This window comes from Lycorma delicatula, chromosome 4 (genome assembly GCF_047948215.1).
Source record: "Lycorma delicatula isolate Av1 chromosome 4, ASM4794821v1, whole genome shotgun sequence".
NCBI classification, from domain to species: Eukaryota; Metazoa; Arthropoda; class Insecta; order Hemiptera; family Fulgoridae; genus Lycorma; species Lycorma delicatula.
Window position 1 is genome coordinate 162,292,561 of NC_134458.1, and position 17,011 is coordinate 162,309,571.

General features: G+C 31.2%; 1 protein-coding gene and 1 non-coding gene across 3 annotated transcripts in view; one reads left to right on the forward strand and one right to left on the reverse strand.

The window, feature by feature from the left end:
- Positions 1 to 17,011, forward strand: part of LOC142324040 (uncharacterized) — a 359,533-nt gene that overhangs the window by 115,802 nt on the left and 226,720 nt on the right. The window lies entirely within an intron of this gene.
- TRNAM-CAU (transfer RNA methionine (anticodon CAU)) lies at positions 14,657 to 14,728 on the reverse strand. Its single transcript has one exon. It is a non-coding gene; the product is annotated as a tRNA-Met (tRNA).

Genomic DNA, 17,011 nt, shown 5'->3' on the forward strand with positions numbered 1-17,011 from the left:
CCAAAGAATACCGGTATCCGCGTTCTAGTATTCAAATCCGTATAAAAGTAACTGCCTTTACTAGGACTCGAATGCTGAAACTCTCGACTTCGAAATCAGCTGATTTGCGAATGCTGATTGACCACTAGACCAATCCGGTGAGTTAATGTAACTGTACCGGTGAATGTGTAGCCTTGAAAAATCTCAGGCCCACCATTCCTGAGACGTGTGGTTAATTGAAACCCAACCACCAAAGAACACCGGACTTCGAAATCAGCTGATTTAACGACGAATTTGCCATTAGACCAACCCGGTGGGTTTATTATTAATTTCTCATAAATAAATATATTTTTCAAAACTATATCCAGATATATATGACAAAAGTATAACAATTCAGTAATGATGAAAATAAATAATTACAAAATATATTTCTAGATTATTCTATGAAAACAATTTTAATATTATAAGGGATATTTGTTTCCCACCCGATCGCTTTAGCGTAAGGCTGAGTTGAAATCCTACAGTCCAAATAAAGCTTTGTAATCAATCCGATTTTTATTTATTTCTGAAATAAATAAATAAAAAATTACCGATTCAGTCTTGTTAGATCCAAAGCTATTTACATTATCCATCTGATCGTTATTACTATTTTTATGCGTGGTGTAACCCAACATCTCTTTAATGAAATGAGACGGCTGACGTCTATATCCACTTATGGAGCGGAGCCTTTGGATCAAAAATATATGATTATTATTTCCATTAATTATTCTTATTTTATTGATTATATTTGGGTAGATATTTTAATAATTTCTATATTACTTTATTTGCATGTTATCTATAATATAAAAAGTAATAAATTTTCAATTCGTCGACAACCATGAATTTATTCGCCAATCTTTTGCTTACCAGGCAAATAGAAAACATTTCGGTTCTGATTTGACTTCCTTGATCAAATGATGTTTTTACCTAAATAAATATAAAATAATAAATAATAATATTAATTATATATATATAATACGTTATATATGCATAAAACATTAATATTATGCATTCATAAATGTATAATGAGAAGGAACATAAAAATTCTTCATAAAATATATACGGTTTCACTTCACCAACCACTTCACAACCAAATGACCATTTTATCACCAAGAGATGATACTGCATTTAGAGTATAATAGCTAAAAAAAAAAGGAGTTTAATGAAACTTTGGTTATGATTGATCCCCTTGCTCGTCAGCTAACTCACACGCAAAACAGTCACACGCAAAACAGCGATAAAATAAAACGAGATAAAGTACAAAAGTTTCAAAAAATTTCGGAAACTAAAATCGGGTCTAATGGGAAAATGTAAAAAAAAAGTCCCCAAGCGTGTATATATAAATTAACATTAAATACAGCTGAATTTTCAATTTTGAGAATTAAAATTAAAAAAATTGATATTTTAAGTATAGGACCCACTCAACCCTCTTATTTTTAGGGGCTTTATTTATTTATTTATTTATTTTGTTAATGATGAGGTGGGGAATCCCAGTTACTGATAACGTGTCGGACTAGCTACAGGTTCCGCAAGATGTTAATATGTGTGTATGTATACCTGCGCCCTGCCGATTAAACCTAACCACCTTGCCAACTCCCCCTCCCCTACTCCGGATCCACAATTAAACACTGCTCAGACCCAGGATGTGCCTTCCAGCTAGTGGGATCTAGAGTCCTCGTGCATGACCACCGTCCTTCTGCGCAAGCACGGACGAACGATGGCTCCGCAGGAGGCTGTCCTTCATCCCCTCGCTCATCGGTCCTTCACTTTACTTCAACACAGGGCTTTACTGCAGTTATCTTATAATTCAGAGCGGAGATCATCTTCATTCTCATCGAGAGTACTATACATCGTAATAATATGGAAAATTGTTCTCGTACTCTCTCTCAATCTATAGTCTACATATATATATATATATATATATATATATATATATATATATATATATATATATAGATTATATATATATAATCTATATTAATCCGCATATATATAATCTATATATGCGGCAGCCTTGTTCCTCAGCTCCTCTGCCTTCTGTACGCCCTTAACTCTGATAGAGAGTTTTCTCTTGGTCCTCGCCAAAGTGAGAGGACATTTTCCGCCTCTTCTTTCGTTACAAACTCTCATTTTTGTGAATAGGTCTGCATATGATCTGCCGGCCGCTTTCATCACGATAGTTCTACTCTCTTCTACCCCCGGTGTGGATCTTTCAAACCCCTGCTTCCTATCTGCTTGAGCCTCTGCAAATGAGGGGGAAGTGAAAATACCTACACGATTCTCCCGGCCTCTGCCTACATAAGCTATCATTCTCTCTACTGCCATTCCGAGTTTTCCCTCAGGTATGATCATCGTCATATCCTGCAGCTCGTCTCAACACCGCCCTGATTCCCAGCAATATCGATGCCAGCGCTTTTTTCTCTTCCTCCGCTGCTGCATAATGCACCGTGTAGCACATCCTGCTACTTGATGGAGCTTCTCGACCCATAATAGTAGTGTCGTCTTTTGTGACATCCCCGGTCTAACTTTGTGTTTGCAGAGAACCATTCCTGCATGCGACAGTGGGCGTCATCAGGAAATAATATACGGTTTAGGTAGTTTTCGTCAGCAGAAATAAAGTTTAACGTAGTCGTTGAGAAATGAACTCTTTGTGGCATATTGTTAGGTTTCAGTTCATGGAGAGCTGCAGTCTATAAGCATGAAGTTTCAATCGCTTACGAGCTATCTTGGATAGTGCTTTTAGGAACGTTTCGTCGACGACTAACCAAACGAACTGAACTTTTTGGACTTCGTTGAAAAGAGAATCGAATTCTTTGTGTGTTTTTGGCACTTGTTTAAAGGCCCTTTCAAAATGTTTCCGGTTTCCAAAAGCTGTCCCACCACTTACGCATGCTTTTTTTACTAGGAGAATTTCTAGGATAGACTCACGTATAATTTCTTTGTACGACAATCGCTGATCTTGTTCTGCAAACCAGATCACTCACAGTGATTTCTCTGTGGTGACGCTATGGTACTGGAATCCGGGCTGATAACAGCTTTACCTGTTCAACAGTCTAATGCAGCCGCTATCGACGGAATTTGTAAACTAAAGCTTAATTGTTGTCGCTTTAAGATTATGCATAAACTGGTACTGAGTGCTGCCAAATAGAAATTATATTCTTTTTTGAAACCCGGAGTTCTTTTTTGAACACCCGAAAGAAAGTGTTGAGCAGTTTTCAAGAATATATGTTGATCCAGTCCGGAGATACTAATCAAAATACAAGCCAACAAACGTACATACACCATCTCCAGATTTCTGCAACCTTTTATATTTTCTAAATGAGGGAGGTCTTGATACATCGATATTTGTAAAAACACCGATATCTTAAATTCAGGCTGATCGCTATAATTTCCTTTTTATAACCTAATTGCTGTAGCACCGATAGGGCTGTAACTGAGAAAGTAAAAATAAAGGAAATTAAATAAGTATTCATAAACAGAATGAGTTTATATGCCCAGATTTTAATAATTTTATTTTAGAATATGAAAATGAAATCTGTGAAGAATATTTTCTATTCGATTAAAATTTAATTAATAAATTACTAAACGAATAAAATTTCACAATAAAATTCTCCATTTTATTTTTCTAATTCCATCGGATTATTGTGGTTAATTATCGTCTGTTTTAAACAATTATGATCATTAAAGCATTGACCAAATCGGCATTAAATAACAAAGAAGAAATATCGAAATAGTAAGTCTAAATAGATTAACAATTATGTAATATCCGATTGTTAAAAAGAATTTCACGAAAACAAATAGAACATAAAACAAATAAATTAATTAAAAATTAATTAATATGATTATAAATTATAATAATCCATAAATATTGTTAAGTGTTTTCTATTCATCGGATTAAATAAAATATCCATATTTGTAAAAATTACATTTCTAAATCTTATCGTTAACGAGAGAAGAATAATGAATTATAATACAGGTTTAAATTTTTTAAATACGAAATGTTTAATAAAGATTCTAGTAATTAGTTGCAACCTAATATAATAAATGGCCGATATATTCCTGTTCATTGATGATGTTTTCAATTCGTCGGAAATAAATGGCCGGATACACTGACAATAATTTAAAAAATATCAAATTATAAAATTTCTCGCCTGATTTAAAAGCCAACCACCAAATTTAAAAATTTTAATTAAAAAAAGTGACCGTGACAACTTGTTTTGTCGATACCTAATATTGTGCAAAATAAACCCAAGAAGCATTTAGGAATTATATCTGACCTATACATAATGGAATTATCTAATCGATTATCTTTGTTTAGTAGTATAAGTCTACAAAAATTAATAAGATTAAGGATTTGGTTGTATTAAATTAATGTTCTTAGCATAAATCATCCGATCAGTTCTACAGCACAGAGTTTTGGTATGGGATGAAGCTTTAGAACTCACGTAAACAGATTAATTATAGTTCAATAGCATTCATTAAGAACGATTACGTGTACGCAACGTCTCTATGCTAGCAATTAATTATTATTTAACGAACGAGATTCTATTAACAAGCAGACCACTTTACGTAATAAGATATTATAATTTATAAAAATTAAAATAATTTGCGGACGTTTCGAAATATTTTTAACTTACGTCCATCGGATAACGAATTCTTAAATTTCTTCTATCTATTTAACCGTATGCCGTCGTTAAATACAAGGGCGGCTGAAATGTAATGCACACTGGAAAATAACAGGAGAACAAAACGCTGCACAAAGCGACAGGTGCTCTGTCATCTTGTAGTTTCATTCCCCTGCTACTACATTTGAAAACTCGTTGACCCACTCTTCCATCCAATATTGTGACGGTAGATGAAACTTGGATAAATCATTACGATGCAGAAGAATAAGGCAGAACATGGAATACCGGGACTATGATTCGCCAAACAAATAAATTCAAAACACAATTCTAGAAAAAAAAAATTCTCTTGACAGTATTCTGGGATTCCAGTCACATGCATGCACCTATCTGGAAGCCGAGTCGACGGTAAATTCTGTGCGATACATAACGATCTTAAAAACACCTCAGGAGTTGTGTGTGTCGTATTCGACAATCCACGGAATCGATAATTTTTTAACATGATAATGCTCGACCACGTACATCGCTCTCAACTGCCGATGCTCCTATGAAGTTTAAATCTGAACTTATTCCACAGCCTTCATACTAACCAGATTTTCACTTCTTTCCGCAATTAAAGTGTTTTTAAGCTTTAACACTTACAGTGTTTTTAAGGAACGCAGTAAGGATCAAAGAAAGACCGCGACAATCTTCATTTTTGTAGAAAATAAAATGTATTTTTATGTCGTATTTCTTTCATTTGGAAATATCTCTTCATGTATTTGCGAGTTATGAGCGAACCATACTCATATCATGTTTTACGGCTGAAATAATATGTAAGACTTCTAATAAATACACAGATGAATCAGAAAAAATAAAATTTGTAGAGAATAAACCTATAAAATGACTTTCATCTGAACATGTTTAACTATATATATCATATACAATTTGGTATACGATTTTATTTATTGATTTGATTTATATATTTTTGGTATTTGATTTATACAATTATATTTTATATAAATCATATACAAATTCAGTACGGTACTATTATATCTTCATCTTCTTTTTCTATATCTAATTTAAATTCGTCTCCTCTTCATTTAATTAGGACGATCAGGTTCTCTTCTTCCGACTAGTTCTTATTAGTGTTTCTTTGTTCGCAATTTGCATAATCCAGTTTATCAACTTTCTGGCTTCTCTTATCTCCTTATAGAAAAGCTTTTTTCATATTATGAGATTTCAATTTAGTACACTTATTAGAATAGTTATTATTTGAACCTCAACCTATTTACTGCGTACATCCATAGGATGTAGATACAATATTTCCATTACTGTTACACTCACCTTTCAAAAACCTCTAAAAATTATTTATACCTCTCTTGTATTTAAGAGAACGGGAATCACCACTCACCCTCCTATAGGAAATGAGCGTTTTCTTATTTCTTGTTAAATTTTCTAACGATCTATATAGTTAAAATACTAGTGGCGATACATACGGTTACAGGTGCATACTATATGGTTACATATGGCATACATATAATTATAATATTAATGGCGATCTTAATCAATTACTATTGGTTATTATTATATCCACTAGTGGGATTCTGACTAATCGGCTTTTAGTTAGGCCAGTTATTTCCGAATCAGTGATGGTTTTTCTTTTAGAAATTTGAGCCTATTTAGTTGTGAGGAAAAGCGGTTAGTTACAGCATTTAATTAAGCTGGACAATGCAAGATGTTGATCGGTAGTATGTTGTTCCCGTTTCGGATGGGTCGGCTGTTTTGCAGCGGCGTTCTTCTGCACGCGTAGTATCCCTTCTCGTTTCTTCATCTCCCACTTTTGAATCCTTTTTCTTCAGAGTATACGGTCGATTTTGGCAAGGCTTTCAATGCATCCACGCTAAGGATGTGGAGTTACTTCGTCCTTGATACTCGTATATATTTATTTATTTATAAATACAGTAATAACAGGCTTACGCCCTATTATAGTTACGGTGGATGATAAATTTTGTAGCGTGCGGTAAAATGCAATACCTGACCGGGATTCAAACCCGGGACCTTCGGATGAAAGACTTAGACGTTACCACTCCGTCACGAGATATTTGTGCGATATGATAGAGATAACACTGTCAGTGAACCTGTCGTCAGGGGATTCCGTAAAGCCGAATATTGTGGCTGAGGTGTTGGTCGTGTTAAACTTTTTACTCCCTCCAGTGTCTTATACGGTACCATGTTACGAAATTATAAATTTTGTCAGAAAACCATGTTCATAATAACAGCTAATTTTCAAGGATTGGTTATCCCAATTGTTTTTTTTTTCATATACATATATATATATATATATGTGTGTGTGTGTGTGTGTGTGTGTGTGTGTGTGTGTGTGTGTGTGTGTGTGTGTGTGTGTGTTGTGAACCAAACATATAGAACAATCATACTACTTTAATATTGTAATATATTACTCGTATATAATATATTGTACTAATTGGATGTCCATACCATTCAAGTCATTTTCCTTCAATAACTCGGTTTTCATGCCCTTAATGTTTATCCTATTTTGTATATCCTTGTTAAGTATTCTACCCGACCTCATTGGTTTCAACTCCGTTGCCACAAATTCATTTCCACGACCCTAGCCTGTTAATAGATATCATCTTTTAACATATATATCTCGGCTTCATATATCTTATCAACTATCCGACAATGCCTTGTACTGTCTTTTTGAAGTCGTCTTTCACCGCTGTACTCCACAACATCGGCACAGGCTTTCTTATTAAAGCCTACCTCGATCCGATCTTCCGTCTAATATTATTGTGATGACGATAGCAAAATATGAGCGACTATTTATAAGAGTTATGTTCCCTTGTACTAACAACCGAATTCGTATTTCCACATCCGTGCGTTTTGTCAATACAAATTGATAGTAATAGTTCTTAAATCGGTACTCTAAGGCTTATTTCGTGTACGCCATATCGTATCACAGGTTTCTGATTTCAGAACTCGATCGTCAGTAAAAAGCATTGTCTATACAAAGTCTGAGCTCAGAATTTTTCATGTTACCCAGTCTTCAAAACTTCCCGCAGATAAACATTAAATTTAGAAATAAACTTCGGCGGAAATCTTTATCTACTCGTAGTTTAAAATTTCTTGACGATTATCTGTCAACTTTACATGACTCGCAGTGTTTACACATACTCATTTTAATTTAGTAGTTTTTTTTTTGTTTCAGCCTTTAACGTTTATTAGTAATAGATTTATCGGAATTTCTGAGAACTTGTAGCTTATTACCAAGTAGGTCTTCGTTATACAAAAAAAAAACGATAAGTGTATAGTTTTTTTATGATACTTCATAGATTTTTATGCATAGACATTCGGTTCATTCTCCATCCACCGTTTAAAAAATACTTGTAATAAATTATTGACACAGGATCTCTCAGTTTTGAAATCACTCTGCTCTTCCGAATGAACAACTTTCTTTTCCGACCTACCTTTCGGCATCAGTCCGTAGTCTACCGACTGATAATGTAATACTAATACCGCTGTTCTTACAATCAATTTTACTTCCCTTTTTATGTAAATCCCAATCCCGTAGGAGAAGACACTCGCCTTGTGACGCCACTGGTCGCCCCCCCCCCCCCGCGGCCATTTATGTACAGAACCGATCCGAGCTTTCTTCCAATCTATCGGCACAGCTTTGCTACGGTTTATTTAAGTAAACTATAGAGGTATTCCGAAATTGAGTCAGGAAAGTAAATCGGTAAACCTTCAAGAATTTGTGCTCTATATTTCTTCATCTTTTTGAGAGCTCTATTAACCGCTATTTATTATTTTACAGTAGTTATGAGATGTTTAATCGCTGTATTTTTCTTATTTTATTGTAATATTTAGAAGCTTCGCTGATCTAGATTTTCCTGCGGTTTACTTAGATCCGTTTAAAAAAATGTTGGGGCAGTTTTCTTAATTTATTCGTGGAGTAGTACACACGCCCCCGCATGCTCTTAATACCATCTATATAACTTATAAGGTACTGCTAATAATCGCTAGTACCGATTGTAATAAAATATTTAGTTAATCGTAATCATTCGGCCAGATAATCCTGGAGGTCGGTAATGAAAAAATCCGAACCGTAAAATGGGAATCGAACCGAATATCCGAATAACCGAATATATGTAACAATTATTTGCTTACAGATTAAATACTTGAGATGATTAGACCGTACTTTTACATTTTTATCTTAAAATATCGCTTCACTCATTTACTAATACATCTACATACACAATGACACACATATCCATCCCAAAATATTTCGTTTTATTTAGAAACATCTACCCTTATCTCGGTTTATAATTATTTTTTCACCTAATTACGTACAATTATTCTCATATCCTTTGGAAGGTATTTTGTAATTTATACAGGACCTATGGATAAAATCCTCTTTAAGGACAGTAGTATAACATTTTCGTACAATTACCTTATTTACAAATAACATAATCTGAAACAGATCGTCGAAGATAGTACGTTAAATGCAGATTCAAGCAGTTAGCATCTAGGTACTCGTATATTCATGGACACAATTACGAGTGAACATACGCGTGTGTGTAAAACTGTTATCATTTTATCGGCAGACAGGATATAATTAAAAATTCGTTTTTATTCGATGTGCGCAATCTTTTCCGTCTGAGGCACAATGTTTATTGTATAAACAGTTAGTTTATCATTAGAATAACGTAATATGCATGTCATATTATATTTGAAGGATGTGATGTACAGCTGAGATTAGAAACCGTTTGATGAAATAATATGTATATATATGTATATATGTATATGTATATATATATATATATATATATATATGCCATTTATAATAATATTAAGAAAAAAATTAACACTGCTGTCATCAATTCTTCTTTCAAGTTAAAAATAAATAAGGGAGCCAATACCCCCCCCCCCCCTTCGCACAACTGTAATCGCTACCACGCCAAACCCGTAAAATATTTTCTCCGTGAATTTTCTAGATCGGTTTAAAAATATCGATTGCGGTCTTATAAAGATTTTTTTGTCCAAATACCGTTCTTTATTAAATACCATTATTTGCAAACAATAACTTATGTAAATGGGGATTAGTGTTACAGGATCGGTTTTAAAGTACGCGAGTGCTCGTGTATTCTTCCTTTTTTCTATAATTTTTCTAATAAGGTGAAATTAACCTTTTCAACACCGATCGCGGTGTTTTACTAATGAACGCGTATTTGAAATACGGGGGTAAACGGCATTAACATATTATATAGCAGTAACATTGTAAATAAATATTTATAGGAAAAAAAACAAATGTATTTTCTACGCAGCGTTTATAATTTCTTGTAATTTACAAATTGCCGATTTCTATTGCATGGCAGGTTAGCGGAGTGGTCAAAACAACTTGTCTTTTATACAGAATGTACCAAATTTTAATCACGGTCCTGTTAAAAACTTATACGCTAAAAGTTTCATTACAAATGTAATTTTATTGGGCTAACATCTGTATAATTTAATATAAAAATAAATTTTACAAATTCTTACGATAAGTTTCTTAGTCGGTTTACTAATAATAAAATATGTTACTATCACAGCTCTAATCACTCTCTAATAATTAAAATTGCATATTTAAATCGTAAATTCAGTTCAGATACGGTGCATTTTATACAACATTCTATACATATACATTTCTATTTGACCAGTCACCATCAAAGAATTCTCATTTTAAAGGACGCTACAAAGAAAGTTACATTATATTTCAAAACTCGTACTATTATTTATTATTTTTTTAATTTACAACAGTAAGCCTAGATTGTCGTACGCTTGGACGTGGGATCTTCAAATCAGTCATTTTACATTAGTCAATATCCAGTAGAATAATGGCAAATTTTATCATTTATATAACACTTTTTATATATTTATATTTTTTACACTACGTGCGCGCGAAAATGGAGACATTCATTAGTAATGGGTCAAACAAAATAATTCTTGTAATCTTACGCTATTCAACATGATTCTCATCTGGAAAGGTCATTTGTAAATATTTTTAAGATATTAATAATTTCTTTTATATGTTTTTTCCTTTATAAAATGTATCACGGTTAAAAACCGGTTTTTGTCCAGTAATATCAAATAATTATTTACATATATATTATTTTTTTTAAATTTAGTTTATAGTACTAAAAAATATATATATATAAATATATATTAATGAGTAGTTCAAAATATTTGAAGGTGGAGTTGCAATAACAAATTTGTTTTTGTAAAGAATTTAAATAGTATATAATTACTTTATCCTTGACTTAAAACGAAAGATTCGTTTATTTCTTATATTGGAATACAGACTGACATAAAAGTTTCTTTTTACTTATTTTTAAAGTTAAAAAGAAATAGAAATGTTGATGTTTACAAGGAAATTCGTTAAAAAAAAACTACATAATAGAGCGGTAGATTGTGAATAACCTGGGCTAATTTTATAATGATTTTTTTTTCATATTCTTTAATGAAATATTATAATAATAACAGTAATACAAAAAATAAATAAATAGATTTGTCATGCTGATCATAAAATGTTTACGTCATCGATTTTATACAGTCTAAAATAAATAATTGCTATAATCTTCACATTAAGTTTGTTTATTTTTAATTTTAAAAAATTCTCACTGTTAGGAAAAAATATTGCCAGTCTGTAAAAAAATAAAGCTTCCGAAGTAGGTACCCTGGTTCATTAGTACTAAAGATAGTATTGCGAAATACAATGCAGTAGTATTTCAAAATTTGCTGGGGACTTGAAAATTTTACTCTATTTTTTACTCAAAAATAATCGTAACATCAGAAAAACATTTCATGATATAATGTTACAAACTTTTTTAAACTTTTCATTAAATCCACTAATCTTAAAATTTTGGTTTTTACATAGTTTTCTGTTTTTACCGGACTTGAAAGAAAGTTATGTGTTCGACCCGTATGTTTTTTAACGTTTGTTCGCACACAACTTTTTTCCTGTTAATCCGATTTAAATAAATCTTGTTTCAATCGACGCAGTTGCTTTTTGCGGTGGTACCATGATTTTGAAAAAACCTTTTAGACACAAAATATCGGTCTGAAAATTGACGAAAACATTTTTCACCGTCTTGCGGGTCGGTAGGAACAGTTGTAGTCTTGATATTCTATACGCACGCGTCACGTTAGATGATGTTACGTGATCTTCTGTAGGGCAGGACATGCGAGTTTCTGTACAAGATATGTATCATCGTTAATAAAATCGAGATACCTCATCTTAAACCTTTCAGACCCAATTTACATTTTATAAATATATATATATATATATATATATATATATATATATATATATGTATACAGCAAGTATCATCGGTAGGTACAATGGGAATCTTACAATTCTATATACGTGCATCACATTACATGGTTTTAATATCGGTTCCATTTTGTTAAAAAATAATTATTTACTATTTTATTCTATTCTCACAAAAGTTTTTGTAATATATTTTCCAATATTTATCAGGCGTTATCAGGATGAAAATATTTTCCAATCTTTATCACACTATATTATAGGGTAAAGTACTGAATAGTTATTTTTAAAAACTAATAATTTTTGTAATTAGGTTTTAAAAAACAAAAACTATTTACAACTATTTACTTTGGAATAATAGTATAAAATCCCAAAACGCCGCCATTTTAGATGTTTTTATGACACTTGAAGTCACTAAAAGCATGAATTCTGATAATTTTCTCAACCGATTTAACAAATCAATACAAGATTACTTTTTTCTTTTGGAAAAATATTAAAATTTTACAAATAAAAATAAAAAAAAGTACAAAAGATAAAGTAAGATAGAGACACAACAGAATATTTTAAGTTTCAGTAAATATTATTTTTTAAATATATTTATTTTTCTGCTAAAAGAACATCATAATTTTTATATTGCGTACAATTATCTACCTTTCTTAGCTTCGTCATAATCAAATCACATGTTGACGCGTTTTGGATGTACTCCATTTTTAAAACTCGCTGTACTCCCTATTAAGTAAAGAATACAGTGAGTTTTAAAAATGGAGTATACTCAAAACGCGTCTTCAAATATTATTTATAGATCTAAAAATTAAAAATAAATTTTTAAAAGTATTAGTCTGGAAAGTAGCGGTTAATCAATGTGAAACATAAATAAAGAAAATAGCAGAAAGGAAATTCTAGCCTTTGAAATATTCTGTTTCAACAGAATTTTGAAAATGAGTTAGGTCCTTAAAATACGAAATGAAGAGGTCTTAAAACGTACACTAGGAAAGAGAAATTGAAACTGAATCTTGTAAAGGCAGCAATTAAGTCAGTGGTTACATACTATGGCACCAAGCTTTAGGCCATTTGGTAAGAAAGGAATACGTAATAGGTAAAGGTTGTAGAAGAAAACGAAGATTGGGACTTATAAAATAAATTACTGAGGAAGTAGAATTTAGTAACCATGACGAGATTAAAAACAGAACAGAAAGTTAGATAGGAATAGAACAATCAGCTGATTGACCGGCCCGTATCAAGAAAAGAAGGCTAGATCTGCAGAAAATGTAAAAAAGAGAGGCCGGAAAAGAGTCAGAACTATAAAAGAAAATAAGAACTATCAGGAACTCAAATTTTAGCTGGACGTAGAGAAGAATGAAAACTGGCACAGAGCAAGGAACTTGCCTCAGGGCAATTAACAGTGTAAGTATAGAAAGAGATGAAGCGAGGTATCAAGCCAGTCAAAACAACTACTGACAGAAAACAAACAAAAAAATAAATAAATAAAGTATTATCGTTTTGTAACTTAACTAGTTGGGGAAGGGTAAAATATTAAACTTTATACAAATTTTAATAATGTTCAGCAATCTATTTTCTGGTATGAGACCATTATATGGCACTCTGTGCCAAGAATATCCCGAGTAAAAGGGCTATTTTTGAAAATAACTATTAAAAATATTAAATAGCCGCCATTATTTGGCTAAGGTTATCGAAGCCCGAAATTTTTTTACATCAAAATCTTTTTTTTTTTAATATCCTTTAAAATAATGTGTCACAATCCTACCCTTTCCATTTAAAAATTTTGAATTTCTCCCCATGCGATTGGGGAGGGGGAGTGAAGTTCTCTGATACCGGAAAAATAGATGCTTTCGAGATAGAAATATTTGTTAAATTTCATATTTTTATATTAAACAATTGACAATATTTAAGAGTTCCCATATTTTATTAACACTGTATTAATACATTTTAATTTTAAACATTTAAATAACTATTATTAACAAAAGCATTAATGGATTCCATTACAAAATTTAAATATAAATATTTCCTTTTTTGTAAGAACTTTAGTAGAAACACTGGATAATCAAATTAAAAAAAAAATCACTCTTAAATATACATAAAAACATAAGTAGTTATTGAAATTAATACTATCAGTTACTACTTTTTAAAACTTTAAAACTTTATATACTGGAGTTATGTATTTTTTTTAGTGTCAAAAGTAGTTATTTTTTTTTAAGTATTTTAAATTGATTTTTTCTTAAAGAAAATTATATTAAAATACACGTAAAAATTCTTAACCAGTTTTCTGTGTTTTTACATTTAGAATTTTTTTTTGTTTAGTCTATTAGAAAATATATTATCATATGATTTTCTGCAGCGTTTTCACCCATTTTTCCATAAATGAATAATTTCAAATACCTGCTATCCGAGAATAAAGTTTTCAAATTAAACAATAGAAAAATGAAATACGAGTTAATACAGATTTGATTTCCTTACGGATGGAAGTAATCATATGTTAGCAAAATCAATAAATTTAAATAATGAAAAATTTGTTCATTAACGATGTAATTTTTTAAATATTGTATACTATTTATACACCGAATGGAAATTCTTACAAAATTGTTTGTGTTAAAATAAAGTTCCATCGTAAAAAAAAAGAAATTAAATAAATAAAAAAATATAATTTTCTTTTACATAAGTTTAAGGTATTTTTTCAGGTGTAAAAAAACGCATCTAGCAGAGCGTGGTTTCGATCCACGGACCTCTGGGTTATGGGCCCAGCACGCTTCCACTGCGCCACTCTGCTTCTTGTTACTTTAGTCAAAAATGTTTTGTAATAATTTTAATTTTTCTCCTACCCTTATTCGACCATCTTTATCTTTTCTGTTGCTGACCATCAGTTATAAATTTATTAAGTACTCATTTATATAATATATATTTACATCTTTATTAAAAATAATTTTTACTAAATAATAATAAAATATACCTCGGCTTTTGTCAGTGCAGATAATCGACATATAAAATATATAACATAATAATATACAATATAAAATATATACATACTATAAATCTTAAGAAATAACTCCAACACAAATACTCGGTACGATTTTTTTAAAACAATTATTTTAATGGAAAATAAGATGACATAACAAGATCATAAGTGGAATTTTAATTTTCATATTAAATATGCTTTAAAAATTGATAAACCATATCGATACGAATATACCAGTTCTTCACCTGTTAACTTAATTTTGTAATTCTGTTGTCAATTTATTAACAATTTGAATATATAAAAAAGTACTTCTCAAAATACTTAGAGGTAATCTCTATACTTAATTATTTTCAATCTATCATTCAACGTGCATGATTTTTTAATTAATAGTGGAGCGATGTTAACTATAGCGTTTATCGATGTTTAGCATAAGTTTTTACCTTAAAAGTTAAAAAAATTATATTTTATGTTTGGATCCTAATCAACCTTCTTTTTGGAGGGGGCTTAAAATTAAATTTATTGGAGTAATTATTTACTCCACTAAGTTGGCTCTATTTGATGAATGTTATTTAAAAAAAAAAAAAATATGCGTACTGTGGATACCCCCTAGTCTGACGGGGTAAAAATCAGGCCAAATCATGTAAAAATCATCGCTTGAACTATATATGTAGAAAAATATTTCAACTGTTTTGGTCACCGGGTTTTCGAGATGCAAGACAGAAAATGTTTAAAAATAATTTTGAATGTCCCATCCCCCTAAATCCTGTTTACTTAAAACTTTGGAATTTTATATAAGTTAACATATGTATACTTTCATCGTACTAAAGCTCAGTTTTTTTACGACCACTATATAAAAAGTTAAAAATTAAAAATGATTTCTTTCCGCCTCTCATTTTTAATCTTCTCTAAAGTTTAATGCCACCAATGCCTCATTTTTCTGATTGAATTCTGATTTTCCATGAAATTTTCTGAGCCATTTTTGAAGAATTTATAATGTACTGATAGGAAGATATTAAAATACAGGTCAACATACGTACGTACACACATCTTCGAGAAATTTCTGTAACTTCTGTGTATTTTTTGGACATGAAACGGAAGCTACAAGGGAAGACTTGAAACGACGACATTTGCAAGATCCCCGAAACACAAACTTTGGACGTATCATTATATTTTCCCTTTATAGCTTTGCTGCTGGAGCAGCAATAGAGAGTTAAACCCGGGATATAACAAATAATTTCAAATCTATAGTTCGATCAGAGTATCTCCCCCTTAACCTTCGCGTACAAAATTGATATAATTCAAACAATACCTTTTTCAAAAAAAAAAATTCAAGTCACCGTGTAAAGAAGTTGTTAATAGATGAAATGTTTATCGATAAGGAATTTATTAAACTTAAAAAAGATGTTGATAATTTTTTTTTTCAAAATGTTAATTATATGTTATATTTTTTGTAGCTAAAAATAAGACCCATGAAATAGAGTACCCAATCAATATTTCCTAGCCTCTTATTATTTTTTCAAAAATGTATTTCACTCGACATCCAAATACATAGCTTAAACTATCGAACCATGATCTAAAAAATAGTACAATTATTATAAATATCAGTATACAAAATAAACAAAAAATATTTATAACTTTAAAAAAAAATTATTGAATAGCAGAGCATGGTTTCGATCCACGGACCTTTGGGTTATTGGCCCAGCACGCTTCCACTGCGCCACTCTGCTATATATATAATCGTTGTACCTTTGGACCTATCATTATATTTTCCCTTTATAGCTTTGCTGCTGGAGCAACAATAGAGTTAAACCGGGGATATAACAAATAATTTCAATATATGTTTTTTTTTTTGTCTTCAGTTATTTGACTGGTTTGATGCAGCTCTCCAAGATTCCCTATCTAGTGCTAGTCGTTTCAATTCAGTATACCCCCTACATCCTACATCCCTAACAATTTGTTTTACACATTCCAAACGTGGCCTGCCTACACAATTTTTTCCTTCTACCTGTCCTTCCAATATTAAAGCGACTATTCCAGGATGCCTTAGTATGTGGCCTATAAGTCTGTCTCTTCTTTTAACTATATTTTTCCAAATGC